This window comes from Uranotaenia lowii, chromosome 2 (assembly GCF_029784155.1).
Source record: "Uranotaenia lowii strain MFRU-FL chromosome 2, ASM2978415v1, whole genome shotgun sequence".
NCBI classification, from domain to species: Eukaryota; Metazoa; Arthropoda; class Insecta; order Diptera; family Culicidae; genus Uranotaenia; species Uranotaenia lowii.
This window is the reverse complement of record NC_073692.1, coordinates 327,985,999-328,007,605: the sequence shown is the minus strand read 5'-3', so window position 1 is coordinate 328,007,605 and position 21,607 is coordinate 327,985,999.

Here is a 21,607-nt window from a genome sequence, read left to right as displayed (position 1 = left end):
AATTCTCTTTAACTCAGCCGCAGTATAAAAAAAATTCAGTCAATCCCGAGCAGACTTTGATGCCTAAATCGACAGCAAACTGATACCTTATCAAGGTATCAACAGCAAACTGATAGCATCATTTGCTATTGAATTATTGATGATAGCAAAACTAGGTATCGCTAACGCCTCAATAACTCTTAATTGATAGCAAGCTGAATCCAAAATATGGTATCAACAGCAAGCTGTTAACATAATTTGGTGTAAAATTAAATCTGATAGCAAAACATGGCATATTTGAGGTATCCTTCATTTATACAGGAAAGAAACTTGTGCTAAATATAAAAACACCTTGGGCCTGGGAATATCTTTTTGAACGATATATTTGTGGTAACAGGATTTGCTGTAGTAATTATGTAATCGAATAATAGCGACGTGTAGTCAATGTGAAATATTGACATTATAATAATATTGCAATTTGAAGTTATTAAAAAAAATCTCAAGAATTAATGTTTTTCAAAAAAAATATCATAATTGTTACTTTACTTATCGCGTAACCGTATGAAACAAAACATAAACAAACAGTTTTATCATAAAATATTACAAAACCCAAACCACAAACTCCAGCAGTGGTTAAATGAAATTCTCATCTAAATGAAATAATTTTAATAAGAATTTGCTTATCCACATATAAATAAAATTTTCTCATTGCATTAAATACTACGCCAAACTTATAAAGCGGACGAAACTATAACTGACTCGAGGAAAACATGCTAAAAATTTTGGATCTACGAACCAAAAACACTTTTTGTTCCTCAAAACAATTAGAAGTGCTTAAAGTCGAATTAGTTTTTTCTGTAAATTTGAAAAATTTACCCTTTTGAGTTTTCGACACTTTTTTGGCGTGCCTTGCAATTTCATCCAATTTAAAGCCCGATTTTGTTTAGATTTTTCAATAACGTCATTTGTCATACACGAAAAAAAAAATTATGCCTTCTATATTGAAAAATCAAAGCCCCAACTAAAATACATGAACATGCAGTTTCGTCCAGTTATTTTTTAAAAGATTTAAATGTTTGAAATACAATCTAAATTATTAGCCAAAGTGCATGCGCGTCTACTCATAGTGATCGTTATTTTGTTTTTTTTATACCCATGGCAGTTTCGCCTTTTTCAAATATTACGCTAGATTTATAGTCTCTTTTAATCATTCGACATATAGAATTCATCTCTGGACTTCGACACCTCGACCACCGACACCAACCTGTATACATATCTCAGGTGGCAATGGAAATCCCGTGCTAAGTGTTAGTAAGGATACATAAACATCCTGGCAAGTGACGTAGGCTTTGTTTACCATTTTACTCTTTGAATAACAAGTTCTGTAATAGTGTGCGTGTTCGTTCATCACCTTCTTTGTACCACATTGCACCAACACCACCGACACACATTACGAAAATAAAATCTAGCATACTGGCAACTGGCAATCAATGAGGTACACATTGACTGGCAACCACATTTTTCAAACGTCAGATGAAACCAAAACAAATGCGAAAAAAAAATCATCAACCGGATCGGATCGATTGTTGGTTCCCCAAAACACATCTGGCCAATAGGTTCTGCGCTAAATTGTTGACGAGTGTGTGCCAAGGAAGGAGCATCTAGTGTCTGCTGGTGGTGTTCTTCTTGTTTGAAAAGGACCGTGAACTTTCCACTTCGTTTCAACAAGTTATAAGGTTTGCTGTAAGGTTTGTTTTGTTTTGATTTTTTTTTTCAGGTCTTTTCTATCGATTGTCCGGAATCTAATAGCGCGATAACCATTCTCTGCGAATCTTGTGGCTGGGTGAAAGAATACTGTTTTGCTGTTCCTTGCGAAACTTGGTCGAAACGGAAACAATTGAATGCACTTTGTGCTTATGTATCCTAGCAGGTAAGGATCTATTAACAATTAATAATATGTTTCTTGGTTTCAGAAGCTCACACATCGACGATGATGGACCCTCTCCAATCAACAGCTTCTGAATGGATTATAGAGGCTTCGAAACCGTAATGCCTCTAGAAAAATGTTGGCCTCGCTCCCAAAGGCATACGGCGCTTCGGCTCCCCAATTCCGCCTGACTTCCTCTTCCTGCTTCCGGTCGAAGGGTGCTCAAAAAGGCTGCATACGTAAACAACTGCTAGGAAAATCGTGAGTAAGCTTTTTTTTGTTATTTATCTATCTTTAGAATTGATTCAGATCTAAAAATAAGGAATTAATGCGTTAAAGTTAATAAATTACAAATTACAAATTATAAAACTAACAACTGGTAAATAATGCGTGCATCGAAAAAGGAAAACTTAAATCAAAATCTTATCAACCACTTTAATCAGCAATTCAAGTTCAAATGATCGAGAAATAGTTATTTGCCTCTTATTTTAACCTATTCAAGACGCGTAATTTCGAATGCCTAGCCGAGGATTTGCGACATTCATGAAAAAAAAAAACGATTTTCATTTTTTTATCATACGAATATGAAATTATTGCGTGTTTGATCAATAGTTGATGAAAAGACCTAGAAAATTCCGAAAATATCGGCGAGGCGTTTTTGCATCTCACGATGTGCAATCCGTCTCAAGCAGGTTAATAAAAACAGTGTCTAGATCAAGGCGTTTAATGTTGACAGTGTTCAAAGGAATTTGGGCGTTTTCTACGATCATATTCAATCTGAATTCTATTATAAAAATATTTGTTTGAAAATTACGATGCCAATATATAGGAGATTTGAACTTCGATCATAAGCATCGATGAGTAAGTTGTCATTTATAAAATCGTTGTATACCTAAATTATTTTAGACATATGTAGGGGGAACTTGTCTACTACCGGACACTAAAGGTTTTTTTTAGCCATAACTTTAAAAACATAGTTTTATTAATATTGGTTTCTCTACTGATTTCAAGAGTATGAATTTGATGATCACTTACCCAAGTAACAATTTAAGTTTTATTCCAACCTTAACAGTTCGCTTAAGACTATTTCCTAAAGCTACTTTATAAGCCAAAGCGCATTCTACGCTATTAGCACAACTACTTTAAAGTTAACATATGGCCAAAAGGGACCATTTTGTTAACGTTTTTAAAGCTAATTCTATACGCTATAATAAAACATCCAACAGAATAGTTTTATTCGACCTTATAGACATAGCTTTAAGAAACCTTTTTGAGCCCTCTTCAGACTATCCACAGCTCTTTTAAAACTACGTCGTGGAATCTGATAGGAATTTTACTGTGGGACCTGTGAAATCTGATAGGAATTTTACTGTGGCAGCTGTGGAATCTAATAGAAATTTTACTGTGGAAGCTTTCTGTTACGTTTTTTCTCGTTTTATCACTTACTCTCCCAAGCATTTGATGATAGGTAAAGATTCCATTTAAAATATTTTAAAAATATTCTCATTCTCATTTTCAATATATCTAAGCAAGAAACTTCCTGCAACCTCAGATTTCTGGTGAAGTATATACGAAATAGCATCAAAACATAAGCGCGCCTCAGAGAAAATCAAGGTTGACCATATTTTAAGCATTTTTTAAATGAAAAAATTTTTATTAAAAGAAAATATAAATTGGTTCAAATGATGCAATTTTTGTATTACATTGAAATTCATCACCTATACAACAAATAGTACCGTCAACATTGTCAAATTGATGAAAATGTCTAGTTTTTAGTATTAAAGTATTATTTACAGCAACATGGCGTCAGTAATTTCGATTCAATTTCACAATCAACATGGCGCTCAGTAAATTAATATTGAAAATCTTAAGACAGTTGTAAAACAGTGTTAAGATAGTTTTATGACGGTTAGAAAAATGTGGTAATAAAACAATTTCAATAAACAGTTTTTAAATGGTTTTAAGAGACCTTGAATCACAGCTTCGTTTGACGTTTCTCTAAATGGAATACACGCTCATGATGGATTTATCCATTTTTGAGAAAGAGAAGTTTTTCGCAATAAATGAAAACATTTCGATTTGTTGCTTGGCAAAAGGCATTCATGCAACTTTTTGTTTTGTTTCCTTTTGACTATGAGGATGGTCAATCATCTTTAAATAACAAATAGGTATTGCTATCAAATAATCTCAAACTATTTTGGAATAGAACATTTTCTGTCATCAAACCCTGGAATCAAAGCTAAATAATAACCCGCATAAATAAGGATTATAACCAAATGATTTTTGAAGCGTAATAAAACGTTTAGCAAACGATTATTGAAATTCTAAAAACATTGCCTGAATCGTGAATTCCGAAATGATTGAATTTTGAATTTGTAGTTAGGTTATGTAAAACAGTTAAAAACTGTTAAAACAGTTGTATGGGAAAACAATTGGAAGCGATAAAACGATTCTTTAAAACGTCCTTCGGATGTTTTGCTTACTATTACCAGAACTGCCTTACGCTTTAAATAAATCGTTATTTTCAATGATCGGCCAATGCTAGTGGTCTTCATTCTGAATACATCATCTGAAACTTGTTGAGGCTGATTTAGAATGAGCATTTTCGCTTGTGATGAAACTCAATTTCTCCGTCTTTGCAGAGTTGAAGCCGGTTTCTGCAGTCTTCCAGAAATTTTCAAGGACGGTTTATCTGAAAATAATTTTGTTAGTTCTGGATTGGATGACGTAAATAAAGATCAACTTCGCATTGAGAGACAGAGATGGATAAATAAAACAAGTAGTTTAATAGGCGTACTTGTAAATGAATTTTCTAATACATTTATTCTTATCGAATCACAAAAACCGTTTATTCACAGTGGGCTTTTATTCGAACCCTGAGAATTGAGCGAATAATGATGTGGACTGATTTACGGTTGTTTTGAAATTTGAATGCGGATACAACAAAGTTGTTTTTATTTTTGAGAAGAATTGAGCTGTGTTAATTTATATCATTTTGATAGAACGTTTTTCTCAATTTTGAGTGATAATCCTTTCAAAACAGGTTATGCTATCTCAAAAAGAGGTAAAAAAATTTAAGCGTGTATAAGTTCTTCTCGATTGTCAAATCATCTGTCACTTAGTTTTATCATGCCTACATCCAATGTTCCAATAAATCAGTTTTTCAACTTGGCTTGAACGCTAGTTTTAAAAGCGCATTGAGCGCATTATTAAAACCTTTACCAAAGCTCTAATAAAAACAGGAAAGAATGTGTTTTATTGAATCTTTAGCAATACTTTTGCAACTTTTTTACAACACTCTTAAGATAGTGTTTTATTCAAGTTTTAGCAAAACTTTCAGGGCTCTTTTAAAACACACGATAAATGAAGCATTTCCTATGTTACAATAAAACCGTTTTAAAAATGGGATGCCATCGAAAAGTCTTCATAAAACAATATTAAAACTCAAAAAAGCCAATTGGCTTGATCTCTGTTACTTGGGTTAACTATATTAGAAAAAAAAATCAGAACACATTTATGTGCTTGTTTTCGTATTTTCTTCATTTGGAACGGCTCATACCGTGAGGTTTTAAGGAGCCAAACTCATTTTGAATGTTTTCAATTGTTTACTTAGGGATGGATCATCATTTTTATTAAAGTTAACAGGAAATAGGGAAATATGAAAATGAAAAGAATTATACATGAAGATGTCTATTGCAGCTAGTATATCTCTTACTGTGGTGCAAGAAACATTCATGTGGTAAGATAATTTTTTTTGTACGGGGTTTTCATCCTCTGAGATGATTCATTTTATGTAAGTCACTCATTTCCATAAGTGTTGGCTATGAACACTACGGCTTACTTTACCAAAGCAATTGAAATTATGTCTGTACACTTTATTGGAATAGTGTTATACGGACATGTTTAAAACGCCTGAATGTATACTTCAAAAGCGATACCGAACAGAATCGTAGAACACTATCGGCTTTGAACATGCAACTCATTGAGATTGATAAAATGGAAAATTATGTAACCCATTCGAAACTTAAAAATTATAGCAAACATTGCTATCACGCATTGAAAGTTAAATTTACTGCCGTTTTGCTCGATATAGGGCGGTCGGCAAAAATGGGTGCAGCAATGTTTATACTTGGATAGCTAAGTGATGTCACATAATGCTTTAACGGCAACCCCAATAATGCTCCTCGTTTTGAAAGTTTTGATACCATATCAATACCAAATTTTGCTCTCATAGATGCTTCTCATTGACATCATTTTGCTTTCCAAGCTCTCAAAAAACGAGGTGTAGTTAAGGTCTCAGTTTTAGCAAAATTAGGCATCACTTTGCTAACCAAGTATGAAAATTTGTGCTCTCATTTTTGCTGTGTACCACCTTATGTCAAGCAAAATGAGAGCACATTTGGCTCTCAGGGCGTGATAGCAAAATTTGCTATAATTTTGCCATAAAAGTCTGCTCGGGATGGTTATTCGATAGCAACTTATTATATTCTTCAAAGTGCGTTTTCGGTTTATCGCTGAAGATGAGAGTAAGAAGCGATCGACAAACCGGGTACTGAAATTTTTTTAAACCGTGGTTGAAATAAACGGAATTAGAAAGATTAACCGATAGTATAGAAACTACAAACCACTGATTGCATTTTAGAGGGATTTCTATTTTAATTTCTTCATTATATTTGGTTGATAAATGATTTTCACATGTTATCGATTTCAGCCGGTTGCCAAAGCTGGGATTCCAGGCATTATCGTTGGAATGTTTATTCGTTGGTTTTATTTTTTTTTTCAAATGCAACACATCTGTTTCTTTACTTTATTATTTGTTGGAAGAATAAAGAATTGTTTTTATCAATAATATTAAATCTAAAATTAGAACTCCAAATTTCTAAATAATCAAGATTCCCGTCGAACTACGCAGATTTTGATAATTTATATTTTAACTTGCCGATGCCTAGTGAATTTAAAATAATTCTCAGGTAAGCAAATGGAGTTGTTCGGGCTCGGCCGATGGGGGGGTTCGGAATTCGAGGGTTTTCTTCTCGTCTCTAAGGCGACGGCATCCACCAGCAGCAGGAAGGTACGGTGAGTCGCCTATTCTTTCACACAACAGCTGATCACCCGCTCGGGGGGGAATTTAGTTTGCACTTCGCGGGTTCTTTTTGCGAAATAGCACCACACACTATGCACACGATAGTTGTTGCCACCAAATTTAACTCGATTTCGGATTCAGATTATGAAAGTCGCTTTATTGGACTTAACTAGTTTATTAGCAACGAAGTGAAAATCCGTGCGATTCGTTTTACGTTACTTTCTATTCTACTTTCTAAAATGGCTTACAAACTATTGTGCGAACTCTCTCCGCGATGTTCGCTATGTTGCGAGAGAGAGTTGATCTTATGCTAAGGTACGATCACAAATAATGGTGTTTACGAGCAAATGGATTAAAGTGTCAAGTGAACATAGATTAAGACACATATTAAAAAACAAGAACATTATTCATGACCGGTGCAGTACCGATCATTCCGGCCACCTTGAAACTACAGTTTCAACACTCCCTGCTCCCGAGGAATTTCTACATGCTTCTTCGACTGGATTCAAGGACACAGCTGGTTTGTCGCACATCGAGGAACCTTCTTCGTCTCAGCGTCGGAACTGGTGCAGAAGCTGTGAACGATAATGGGACCCGGTAGATCGAACGGAGTATGATAAAGTTATAGGAACGCTAATCACCTGTTAGCGCTCCTTCAGCGCGTTGAGACACGTTCGGCGTGCTCTACCGATCTTTGCAGAATCTGCTAACGCCGTAGATAGAGTTGACCATGCTCGAAGTGGGCGTGGGGAATTGGCTATGATGCACAATGGGCGATCTAGAATCGAGAAAAGACCCGGTAGATCGAACGGCGAAGGATAATATTATAGGAACGCTAATCACCTGTTAGCGCTCCGTAAGCGCGTTGAGCAACGTTCGGCGTGCTCTACCGATCTTGGACGATTCTGCGTTGTGGTGGCTTGGTACATTTTGACGAATACTCGATGAAAATGTTGGATAGTTGTAGGAGAGGATCTATTAGCGCTCGACATGCGCAGTGAGTTACATTCGGCGTGCTCTGCCGGTCTTTGTAGAAGGATCTCGATGATGGCGGGGTACAAAAGGACGTCTAAGGAACTGTAAGCAACAAAGACCCGGTAGATCGAACGATATGGATGGAATGATACGAACGCTAATCACCTGTTAGCGCTCCAATAGCGCGTTGAGCACGTTCGGCGTGCTCTACCGGTCTTTGTAGCTTTCTAGTTGTCGGGGTTGTCGCGTTGACCTGTTGACTGCTGGCGGTGAGTTAGATGACAATCTCGCTTGGCTGGCTTAATGACTCCATCTCGACCTGGATGAAGCCGCGAGGCGACGGAATAAGGCCAGCTTTCCAAGGATGAGGATTGCCATGCATGGTCGTAATACCAACCAGGGTTTTCGGGGAAGTTGGAGGAATGTAGATTCCTGGACAGTTCACTAGCTGTGATGTGCACTTCCGGTACGCGTCTCCTACTGAGCCCATCAGTATCCTCCTGGATAGCAGTTAAACGATTAGCAGCAACAGTTCTCCAACGATGTGGTGGCGGCTTTAACCATTGACGGAACGATACCTCTGGCAGAACAGGTGCGAATAACTCCAGACAGGTAACAGACGGCTGCTTGACCAAAGGGACAACGTAGCAACAGGATCCACAGGCAGCGTCTTCTCCTTCGTCGTTGACCTTAGCGGCGCTTGAAGGAGTGTTAGACAGCCGACTTTGTTGAGCGACGGGCCCGACGAGCAGCGTATCGTTGAGCGCGTACCCTGAATTGGGCTCACAGGATGCGTCGAATACCACGCGTTCATTGGTGGTTTTGCTGGCTTCCTTGAGCACCGGGTGATGTGGCCGATAGCAGTGTGGATTGTCGTCAACAGGATCGATGTCGTGCTTTTTTCCGGGTTGAGCGTGACTTCCAGGGATTTTGTGGTGTGCATTTCTGGTGGAGTTTCGTTGTGTGGCCTTCGTGTTCGAATCTCCAAGGGTGGTTTTGGGATTATTGGACCGGGAATGGCGGGCGATGCATCCTTTTTTGTGGATTTGAGTGGTGGAGGGTTCAACGTCCATCCTTTGGCTCCCATCGGTGGTGTCCATTGGCCGGAACTCCCCAGGGATCGTTTCTCGGGTTTGATCAACGGTGGAGAGGAAGCACGCTCGTGGTGCGGTGGTGGAGCTGGAATCCACTTTGCCAGAAACTGTCCAGCCAAAGAGGGTGTCCACCAAAAACGGGAGACCGTTACCAAGGGAGTGGCGTACGCCTGTGTGAAACTCATGGTAACATTCTCCACCGATGATCATGTCGATTGTTGCTGGAACGTTATACTGAGGATCCGCCAATGGAACCTCTGGTATTCTCCAGGCAGTTGTATCAATCAGGGATGTGGGAAGATATGATGTTGGTTTCTTCATGACGAGGAAATCGAGTGTGGTGGAGAAGTCGCTGTTCTTGGATATGATCTTGGCAGCTAACTTGTGCTTGATACGCTTGACTGACTCTCCAATTCCGGCAACTGCGATGTCCACGGGGCTTTGACGGGTGGCGAGCTCGATCGCCAGCTTCCTGGTTATGAAATTTGACATCGCTGCAGAATCTAGTAGAGCTCGTGCTTGGATCTTTCTGCCGTATCGGTCGACTACTAACAGCGAGACTGTCTCCAAAAGAACGGTTGAATTAGAATTCACGGAAAGATTTACTGTTGGTGGGCTAAGCGATCTATTGGGGCCTGAATTCGCTTGTGTGGCTTGTGATCTCTCGGATGAGGACTCGTTCGGTGGTGCTGCTTGGTCGTGCAACATAGTATGGTGCTTCGCTTGGCAAATCCTACACAGGAATTTTGATTTACAGGATCTTGCCTGGTGGTTCGCGCGGAAGCAATTCCAGCAAAGGCTGTGCTGTGTCACAAGCTCTCGCCGTTGGGAGCTTGACAAGTGCTGAAATGCTGGACATTGGTGCAATGGATGTTGTCTCAGGCAACAGTGGCATGGCGAAGTGATGGATTGAGTTTCGGAAGTAGCTGTGTTCACGACAGATCGGATGGGAACTGGTTTCTTCGGGATTTGTCCGGCCACCTTGGAAACGGAGGGCACTGAGGAACGATGTTGGAGATCGCTGTCCACGGATTTCAACATCCGGACCTGGTGGATGAGAAACTCGATGAGCTCTTCGTATTTCACTTCGTCCTTCTGTCGAGTATCTTGCTCCCATGCACGAATCGTCGCCGAATCCAACTTATTCGTCAGGATGAAGATGAGCGGAGTGTCCCAATGATCTATCGGTTCACCTAACTTCCCCAGTGCCTTGACGTGTCGCTGGAAATCATCAACCAGTGTGTTGAGGTCTTGTGCGGACTCATGCTGTATCGGTGGAAGGTTGTACAGGTACCTTTCTGAGGAATCGCTTGTTGTCGTAGCGCTTTTTCAATGCGTCCCACGTCGACGCATAGTTATCGGCTTGGATATCCACAGACTCGAACGGTTTTCTGGCCTCTCCTTCCAGTGACTGCAACAGATACTGCAGCTTGTTGACGATTGGTATGTCTTCGTTGCAGTGGATCATCGAAATGAAATTGTCGCGAAATGATATCCATCGCGATTCATCCCCGCTAAACTTCGGTAGATCGATTTTCGGCAACCGATGATGGAAACTGGAAGACATGCTATGAGAAGTCGATGTGTGCATGATCGTCGAACTCAGAAGATGCTCCCTGCTTTCCAGTTTAGACAGCAAAAAACCTTTCGCTCTGCAAAATCGATCCTCAAAATCAGCCCGGAACTCAAGATGACCTTCAAACTTATCCTCGTGATCACCCAGCTCGATGTCGTTCTGCACGTTCAAGAACAACTCGTTACATTTGTTTAGAGCCTCCAAACGTACCGAAACCTGGCAACAATCCCGTTCATAGGTGTAGTCCGCGATGAACTTCTCCACCACATCTCGCTCAGCACACGCTCGTCGTCTCGTCAGAAGGTCCGCTGTAAGTTTTTTCTCCGCCTTGCTAGTCATCACTCAACACCACTCAAATCACACTTGTTGACACCAAAAACGATCGGAAACACCACCAACTATTAACTTTCGGTTGATTTTTTATAAATAAATACTTTCAATTTATTTTTATTTCGTATGAGTTGCTATTGGTTTGACCGGTACTGTTGTCAGCAACTTGTATTAATGCCACCCAGTAATGTTACAATTGCCACAAAACTAACAGCTTACGCGATTTTGAATTTTTCCAAAAATCCAATTTTGGAAGTGTTGCTATATTTTTGCACGATACTGTAGTCTAGCAACTTTCCCCAACGCGTCTCAGCAATGTTTCAGTGTCTCAGTGACCACTGGAAAAGAATTCCAATTTTTCCAAAAAACTTTCAAATTTGTAAGTGTCGATGTGTTTTTGAACGACACTGTAGAATGCACCACCCTTGATGCACTTGCAATGCGCCGTAGAACTGACTTTTAGTCACAAAATGCAATTTCGTAAAAAAAGTTATTTAATTTTTACTTGTTGCAAAACTTTTGCGCTGTACTGTGTTGCAAAATGTTTGTACTACGGTGTAACTTGTCGTTTGTTTTGACTCCAATGTGAACTATTTACACCAAAGTTATTTTTAATTGCTTGTATTTCAATTGCAAAAGTAGTGCAATTATTCATTGGCGCAGTGATTAATTGGCCAGAATTCGATATCCAAAGTGAATTGTATCACAAAATGGCCTACCTTATCGTGGATTGACTACAAACCACAGCTGCTACTGCGCTCGGAAGATGGCGAATGCTGATTCCTCTGCTGGTTCCTGATGAGATGATGTCCTCGAATCCGGCTCGAAGGACCAAATGTTCGGGCTCGGCCGATGGGGGGGTTCGGAATTCGAGGGTTTTCTTCCCGTCTCTAAGGAGACGGCATCCACCAGCAGCAGGAAGGTACGGTGAGTCGCCTATTCTTTCACACAACAGCTGATCACCCGCTCGGGGGGGAATTTAGTTTGCACTTCGCGGGTTCTTTTTGCGAAATAGCACCACACACTATGCACACGATAGTTGTTGCCACCAAATTTAACTCGATTTCGGATTCAGATTATGAAAGTCGCTTTATTGGACTTAACTAGTTTATTAGGAACGAAGTGAAAATCCGTGCGATTCGTTTTACGTTACTTTCTATTCTACTTTCTAAAATGGCTTACAAACTATTGTGCGAACTCTCTCCGCGATGTTCGCTATGTTGCGAGAGAGAGTTGATCTTATGCTAAGGTACGATCACAAATAATGGTGTTTACGAGCAAATGGATTAAAGTGTTAAGTGAACATAGATTAAGACACATATTAAAAAACAAGAACATTATTCATGACCGGTGCAGTACCGATCAGGAGTCATTGTGTTTCTTTAAAGATTTTTTAGATTTGAAATTTCGATACTCACAATTCTATGTCAATGATGGAAATCTAAACATTTTGCATCCAAGTTTTGAACAGCTTAAAAATTCATAACTGTGTTAATACAATTTTTTAAACTGCATATCTTCAATCTCCCGAAAACAATGTGAGACTTATAACATCAGAAAAGCTTTCTTACCCCAAGTGTGTTAAATATGAACCAAACAGAATTTTTGTTGTTTATCCAGTAACATAAACGAAACATTAGTTTGCAAACTACGACAAGAAAATAGTCAAGAAAAAAACTTATTCACTTGATACAGAAATATGATAAATGAATTCCAACAAATCCTGATAAAGCTCAAGTTGTAAATATAAATATGTTCTTTGGATGTTTTCGAATGATTAAACTGATATTTATCAATTGACATGTATAAACTGGCAGTGTTTTAAATAGTTGTGTTGTGATAAATTCAGTTGCTTCTGAAATGAAACATTTGTTTTCGATCTAACTGTTATTTTTTAAGAAATTTCGAAATAATATTTTTTAATCCTTCGATGCCTTTGTTCTAGCATCTTTTTCTCGTGAAAGAAGTTTTTCTGATTGTGACTCTCAAGATGAGAAAATGTCAACATTCAAGGCAGTTATTGCTTGTGATGCTTACGATGAGATTTATTAACATCACAGTGAAAATCAAAGAGAGAACATCTTATTCATAAAAATCTCAATTTCATCAGATTTTTCAATCTTGAGTAGCACAAATAAATTTTCATCCTACTGGAACCAAAAATTAATCGATTTTTTTAAACATTTTATTTCTCTGTTTGTTTATCTGTCTTCCTCATCGTTAATTTTCCCAAAGATTCGAATTTTTGGACCGGTATTTTATAAATATGAAGAAAAACAAAATTTATACATGAATAATATTTAAATAGCATACATGTAATACGATTCTTTAAGACGAGAATGCTTCTCGTGTTGTGAAGCTGCAGCCATCGCACACAGAAGTACGTAGAAGAAAAAGTTGGCCAAAAATATTTTTTTAAAAGTTTGAAGTCGATTAAAGCTTTCATTTTGACTCAGATTATCTTATATATTTTTTAACGATTTCGTATTTTTTCTTAATTTTCTTTTAGATATTTACTAACAGATTAAAGAAATTACGAAAGTAAAAAACAAAACTAGTTTGTTTTTATTTGATTTTTGAATTGAAGTAATAATTGAAAATGTTCATAAAAGAATACGAATTTCACTAAGCTTTAAATTTAAATAAACGAAGCCCTTTATGACTTTTTGAGAAAAAAAAACTTTATATATTTTTAAACTTTAAACTAAAAAATATCAAAATTGTGTGAGTTTGCACGATTTTTTTCTGTTGTACATGATTTTGAAGTTTTCAATTTTTGAATAATATCAAACATTTTGCCGGGACATTGCTGGGAACATAAACAAAAACACTTATTTGTAAATAACCAACGTTTAAAACGAAAAATAAATAAAATAATTTTCAAAGCACTGTAAAGTGTATCTTCAATCATACATTTTTATCCCTTTTTTATAAATTTATTTAACATCCATCCAATTGTCCATTTCAAACTTTTACTTTTAGTCACTTAAGAAAGTTTTGTTCATAAATTTGACTTAGTCGTTGACCATTTGTGGAAAAATTCTATCTCACAAAAAACTATGTTTAGACAGCTGCTACAGCTTATACAAAAATCAGGTCATGGTTCTCAATTCATTCAAAAATCAAATGATTTGATTTGAAATTATATAAAAGTAATGAAATTTAAACTTTGAGTTTTGGTCAGGTTTTCGGGTGAAATACTCCAGTGCGCATCGGTTCCGGTTCCAGTCAACATTTCTGGCATTGCTATCACCAGTGTCCGGCACAAAAGCGCTAATCCACTATTCGCTAGTTAGTCCGCTAACTTTTTGTTAGCGGTTCAATTTTGCCACTAATTTCGGATTGATTAAGCGAATTAAAAAGTACCGCTATTTTTTGGTTCCGCTAATTGAAGATCGCTAACTTCCATACATTTGTATCAATCTCTCGATTTCTTAGTGATATAATAAACTTTTTTTCATTAATCAAGTCAAAGTGACATTGTGCATCATTCTGATTGCTTAATTGGATTCATTGGAGGAATGCGTACTAGAATTAGAGAAAAGATGTATTAAGTGTCATTTTTCTCTCTTTAAGCACTTTTTAGCAACTTTTTCAGAAGAAGATAATGATAAAAGGTGTTAACAAAACTATTTTCAACATCTTTTCATCAGCATTTGTTTCCAAGTGGTTGAGCTATTTACTTTTCACAATACAGTTTTCTAGAGATTTTACAGATTTGTTCATATGAAAATAAAATAAAATCACTATTGTAGTCTTCGTTTTAAGTTCAATTAGAAATTTTATAAACGTTTGACATTGCTCCGGAAAATTTGAAAAAGGGCAAAACAGGTTAGAGATTTTAAATAAGGGTATTTATTTAAAACAATGCCAAAACAAAAAAAAATAATTGCACATAAGATTATTTGCAACAAAATTGCATACTATCTACTTTGCACAAAACCAATAAATCGAGTAAATTTTTAACCAAAATTTTAATAAAAAAAAGAGTTATAGCTCCCATTTTCCACATTCTGTTCTTTTGCTCTTTCTTTAATTGTTCGAAAACCGTTTGTTTTAATTTATAGAACACAGAGACTCGTTAAAACTCCTATCTTTGGCAGTTTTGGTTTTGCTCATATAATTTTATGAAAATAAGATCAATTTATCTACTTTTTAAATAAAAACTTGAAACTTCATTAATTCCTCCTTGGGGAGTTTGAAAAATCAAAAGGGGGAAATGACTAAAGAAAAATTTAATATTTGTTCAGGCCTTAATATTGGTAAACAGTTAGCGATTAGTGATTAGCGCTTTAAACTTAAAGCGATAACTTTTTTGGCACATTTAGCGTATTTAATTAGCGATCGCTAACTTTGTATGAGTTTGCGATTTAATTAGCGGTGCTAATTTTTCAGTTAGCGATGCCGAACACTGGCTATCACTTGCATGCCGCTGTTCTTGGCCCCGCTCCTTCTTCCTTATTCGCGGTTCTTATATGTGGACCTGAATTTGAAAAAATAGATCAATTACAGCCTCAAATTTAATAATCATATTGTACTGAAACTTACTATTTTTTCTCGTAGTTTCACTCACGGCCCAGATCAGAATCCCGGTAAAGATGCACCTCATAGGTATCTTGTAGGACCCTGAATCATTTGCTTTGTCTTCCTGCTATTCCCTGGAGACTGACCGGTCACGAAGGCTGTCTCAAATACTAATAATTTTCAACTTCAATTCTACTTCTAGGCCTTCATTTTTAAAGCAAATGTCATCAAAATCAAAGAACGTAATAATTGATTCATGGCATGAGTAATTTTCTTTTGATTTGAAGTACCGTAAACTGGGGGAACATAGATCACTTTTTTTATTCATTTTCTAATCTTGTGGAAGGGGTTGCTAATTGTAACACTAAAAAATAAAAAATACTGACTGAGGTAAGGAGTATTCAGCATGATCATTGATTGCAGAATATTCAAACGATATGAGTGGCTATAATTAAATGTTTTTTACAAAACCAGATTTCTTGTTTGTTGGCTAAGGATTTTACGTATATCAACATCTTCAAAATTATTGTTTTGATGCCAATTAGCACAGAAGACCTAAAACATCAATGACAGTAATTTTTTGTTTGAACTCAATTGAATTTTCTAACATTTTCATTCAAAAACCAAAATTCTCAAAACATGGACAATGATGCTGCATACATTTAGGGGCAAAAATTTTATGCATTTCTCGATATTTTTTGGCCTCAATAACATGTTAAATTTAACTATCAGGCAATTCCCTAGGTTCTCCCACTGTTACTTCGTCTTTTTTTTATAGAAACTTCACCATTTGATAGGGCTTTTAGCCATTTGATCTTTACAGATTTTCTCATAGAAATTGTATGTTTTTTTTTTCAAATATCCAAAAGTTTTCAAATAATAACTATAAAACTATAGCTAAAAAAGGGAAAAAATAAAACTTTCATTTAAATTAACCCATTTATTTCTTGATGCTATCATTTTATCAGGAGAGGTGATTGTTTGTGAAACTTTAAAAAACTGATAATTTATAACTTTGAAATTACATTTTAAGTAATGTAAGAAAATCTCCAACTACAAACCAAATTGAGCCTATTTGAAACTCAATTTATAGGCTTTCAAACGTATAAAACAGTTTTCAGATATTTTAACTGCCGATTGAGTTGATGCTGATTATCTGCGAAAATTTCATGTTGATCAAAGTTACCCCGGTGATCAATGTTCCCCCAGTTTACGGTACCATACATTAATTAATTCGATTTGTTTAAAAAGTGACGTATGGTAAATTTCTTTTCTTCCGATCAAAAAAGTTTTAAAATCTATTAAATAAAATTTATATTCAAAGATCTCTAGAAACTTGTTTCAAAGGAGTAGTGTTTTTTTTTTGTTTCCATGGTACAAGTTTTCTCTGCGTGTGGTTTCTCCGTTTTAAGGCATTGCTTCCAAGCACCCATATTTAAAACATAAAAAAGCCTTTTTCAGGGATTTTACAGTGCAAAGTGTAAGATATTATTTCCAAATTTTCACAAATGTTATTTGCGTTTAGTAAAAAATGTATTTGAAACGGCTAGCATACATTTCACTGCTTCGATTTAAGTCGTTTTACAATTTTTATCGCATTCGCGACTTTATATCAGCGTTGCAGTTCGCGAACAGACCATTTCCTTTTAAAAACTGTTTAGAACATTTAGTTTTTACCTTCTTAGTTTTCTGGAAAATTCGAAGAAATCATATATGCATGTATATCAATAACTTCTAGCTGTCAATGAAAAGTATGGCTTTCACAAATATTTGTGTTCAAAATAATTAAAATAACAGAGTTTTGCAGATTTTCAAAACATGGCTCGCTTTTTTGTAAAAAAATGAACATATTCCAATCAGAGCATCAATATCAAAAGTTCTATATTTTTCATCCCTGTTGACTGTTAGAGATTTTTTTTACTGAACCAACACTCCCACGAAATAATAAAATTTGCTAGCAAAAAAAAAACTTGAAGAGTACAGAGGAATCATTCAAATTGACACGATCCACCAGACATAGGCTACGGCACAAAGCATTCGTGTTCTTCTTTCAGCTGGATTGATGAAGTTGTTGAAATGTATGAGTTTACTCATCTTCATCATCATCTTTCGGTTTCGGTGTTGATGGCGTTTTCCTTCGCCCCGGATCGCTGATGCGAATTCCAAATGATTTCTCGTACAACTGCCGCCGGCCGCAGATTGACTATGGCCCACATCATTGGCAGCATTCGAATGAACGAGTGGGTGTGGGATCGAGGAGGAGCCAGTATGGAAAACAAATCTACATCAATTATTCATAACTAAGACATTACACCATGAATTATTAATTGGAGTTTGTATTTTCTAGCAATTTCATTTGTTTGTTCGAATGGTCTTGGTGGGTGAGTTGCCGGGCTATTTTCAGAGACGGTGTGGAGGAAAAGGCGTTGATGCTTGTTCAACATCGGACCGTCTTAGACCGTTTCTACAACTACTGGCAGGCAACTTCCACAACTAGAACTTGATGATGGTTTTGCCTTACGATTCGAATCAAGACGGCAATCAGAAACTCCCTCTTATGGTTTAGCAAGCAGTCATCTTCCTGTTTTGGTGGGGCGTCCGTCGTTGAGAGAGTGCAGATATGGGATGTATGGGAATGCTGCCGGGCTGAATAATTGATATCAATGCGTGAATTAATAATTACTGCTCGATGGTTGTTGGTTGGCTGGTTTGTTGGCTTGTTGTAATCTCTTACAGCACGTTTTACACCAGAATACATATGCAACGCAAACTAAACTTACTTGGCAAACTCGACCTTTCGGGGGAAAGTTGATTGAACCCTCGAGGAAGCGTCTGTCGATGGTTGGTTGCGGTCAAGTCAAAGTTCTGAAGGTGGGCGTAATTGAGAATAATTTGATAAAGCTCTTAGTCGGAAAAGCTAGAATTTTAAAGTAGTTGGAATATTTTTACAAAGTTTCTGATGATCAACTAAAGAACTCGCATAAAATTAAAAACGATGAGATAGTTATGTTTCATAAAACCAAACTTTTCAAGTAGGATATCTTTCGTTATTGACTCTTTATTAAAATTTAAATCTACCGATAAAACCGATTAAATTGCTGCTGTTCGTTAGCTAGAAACGAAACCGATTTCATGGAATCTTAGCCAAATTAGCCATCGTCAAATGGCCACCGCCAACCTCGCAAATGCTTCACCCAAATGCATTTCCTCGCCATTCGAACCAACCGAAACCATACTGGACTAAATTTTGGCGGATGACATTTTGGCATATGACGAAGAGACCCGTGATGACAGGCACCAGACAGCGGGTAATTTCTGGCTGCCAAGTTCTTAGTTAGTACAGCAATGCACTGGCACTACTGGCAGCAGCGATCCAGAAGCTGTCATCGGACCGGATAGGTTATTTGTCAAATCGTGAATCGGGTAGCATTTTCGGTACCAGATCTAAGTAGATAGTTGAACGAGAATATGTTCGCCATTTCTCAATGCCACTGATGGCAGTTCGGTCTCGATTGGAACAAAAAATTGGTGCATTTAAACTCGCGCTCATCGACTCGCTAAAGTGGATCATTTATAATGTTGTTTGTGTTTGTTGATGTTTGAAAAACAAAACACAGCAGAACAGTGGGCTTAGTAAATTTCCAAAAACATTCTATGAACAAAGTTTTTAACCAATAATGAAAATATTTATTCAAATAAACATTAAGCCACCAAAACCACAAGATAAAGTGTTTTAACTGTTACCTTCCTCTGCGCAAAAATCATCATTTTAATGTTTTGTGTGATGTTAATATAATTTTTATGTTTTTCAAATATTCACACCACCCGTCGAAGCATGAACAGATTTTTTTCTATCCATTCTATTTTTTAAAAACTGCTTTTCAATCGGTTGATAGGGTCTTGAAAAGTATTATTTTATTCTAAATGGAAATGAAAATAACCACCAACAAGAATAATTCGTTTTTATTCTTGTAACATGAGATACAATCTTTTTGATGTTACAGTTGGGTTGGTGCTATATAATTTCAAACTCAATGTTTCTGATGCATAACTATGCATAGCTAAATAAAATCATTAATTTTTGCAGGCAAATATTGATAGTGAAGCTTTCTTGAATTTCGATTTCGATATAATGAATTATATGTAGGTACGAAGATTATTCCAGGCCTCTTATGAGAAACGCATAATTATAATAGACATAACTATGAGGTGGAATAACAAAGGTAATAGATCTAGTATTTTTTATACAGGAATATTAAGTTGTTTTATAATATTTGGACCTCTTCTAGCTGCTATTCGATGGTCTAAGTTGCATGGTCTATTTTTATAAAAGTTATTGAATAGGCAGCCAATCTGTTTTGTTTGAAGATGGGAAACGTTTGAAAATCTTGAGTGTCTATAAACATAGCGGACACATGCATTTAGTGATACTGAAAATCTGTCTAAGGAACAAACTGTGGAATTTGGATAAACGAAATCTTCGTAAATAAACAATGGATAAATGTAGCTTTTGAACAGTTTAAGTTTAGTTTCGATATTGAGATGTCTAGTGGTAAGGTTAAGCTTTTTCAGATTTTGCTACATCTATATTCTATATATAAAAATGAATGTTTGTCTGTCTGTCTGTCTGTTCCATATGGACTCGAAAACTGCTGAACCGATCAGTGAGAAATTTGGTTTGTTAGAGTTTTTTGGGTCGGAGATGGTTCCTTAAATATTTTCAAACTGCTCCGACTTAAAGGAGGGGGGGGGGAGGGGGTTTCCCAAACAAAATTAATAAAAACGTTACACAATTCAAACAATTTTCGGAAACTACTCAACCGCTTAACACTAAGCTTGGTGTGTAGCTGTTTTCAAGACCAGAAAAAGATTTCTATTACACTTTCCAACTCCTCTGAATCCAAAAAGGAGGAGCTCCCTTACAAAATTAACAAAACTTTGACACAATTCGAACAATTTTCAGAAACTACAAAACCGACCAACGTGAAATTAATGGCTGTTTTAATTAGGTGTGTAGCCGTTTTTAAGACCGGTAATAGTTACTATAACACTTTCAAACCCTTCCAAATTCAGAAAAGGGGGGCCTCTATACAAAACTAACAAAAATTTGACATAATTCGAATAATTTTTTATTATTTTTTTTTTTCAGAAACAGGAAAACCGATCTATTTGAAATTTAGTGTGTAGCCGTTTTCAATACCGGTAAAAGTTTCTTTAATACTTTACACAGTCAGGCCTGACTGTGTATTGACAGTACACAGTCCAACTGGCCTGCTGTGTTTAGGAATGTGTTGATCAAAAGTCGATCACGCTTCCTATACAGAGTAGTCTGTTGTACGGCAAAGGCGTACCACCACACTTTCATGCTTTCCAATAAAAATGCCCTAGACTTACAGTTTCAACACCTATCCAAACTTTATCCTACGAAGCTCATCTGATGCTTGCCTATCCGCCTATTCTTCATGCCTTTACAAATTCTTCTACCTAGCGTTTCATCTCGCCGCACGTGTCAATGAACATATTAAATTAATTTTTTGATTATGTACAAATTTGCCTGTATTTAAATACTCCACTGCTTCAAAAAAGGGCGTTTTTTTATTTAAAGGGTATTGTGTAGTATTTCATTGAAAATTTCTTCTATTTTTTTTTTCTAAAAGATGGCTCCTTCAACCTTCAAGTTAAGTTGAGACTCAAGACAATCTAGAAGCTCAGATGCCATAAAAAATATTTTGCTATCGATTAACGTTGATATTTAATATTTAAAAAAAAGTTTGTTTTAATTACAATAATTTCAACGAAATATTTTTTTTGAGTTTTTCACGACAGTTAATGATCAAAGACAAAGCCAAGGTTTTCAGCATGATCAGTGAAATCAATTCCAGAGTTAGCTAAATTTTTAAGGCTAGGATATTTATAAGATCTTTGCTGTTTATTTAATTTTAGAGTTTTAGTTTTCGTAGAGTTAATTGGTAGAAGATCGTAGTTGGGCCATTCGTTTACTTTTTGTGAATCATTGTTTTGTCACAGAAATAATAAATTTGAACATCATCGGCAAACATCTGGAAATAGCAAAATTTGAAAACTGGGAGAAGGTCATTGATGAGAAGGAAAAAATGGAA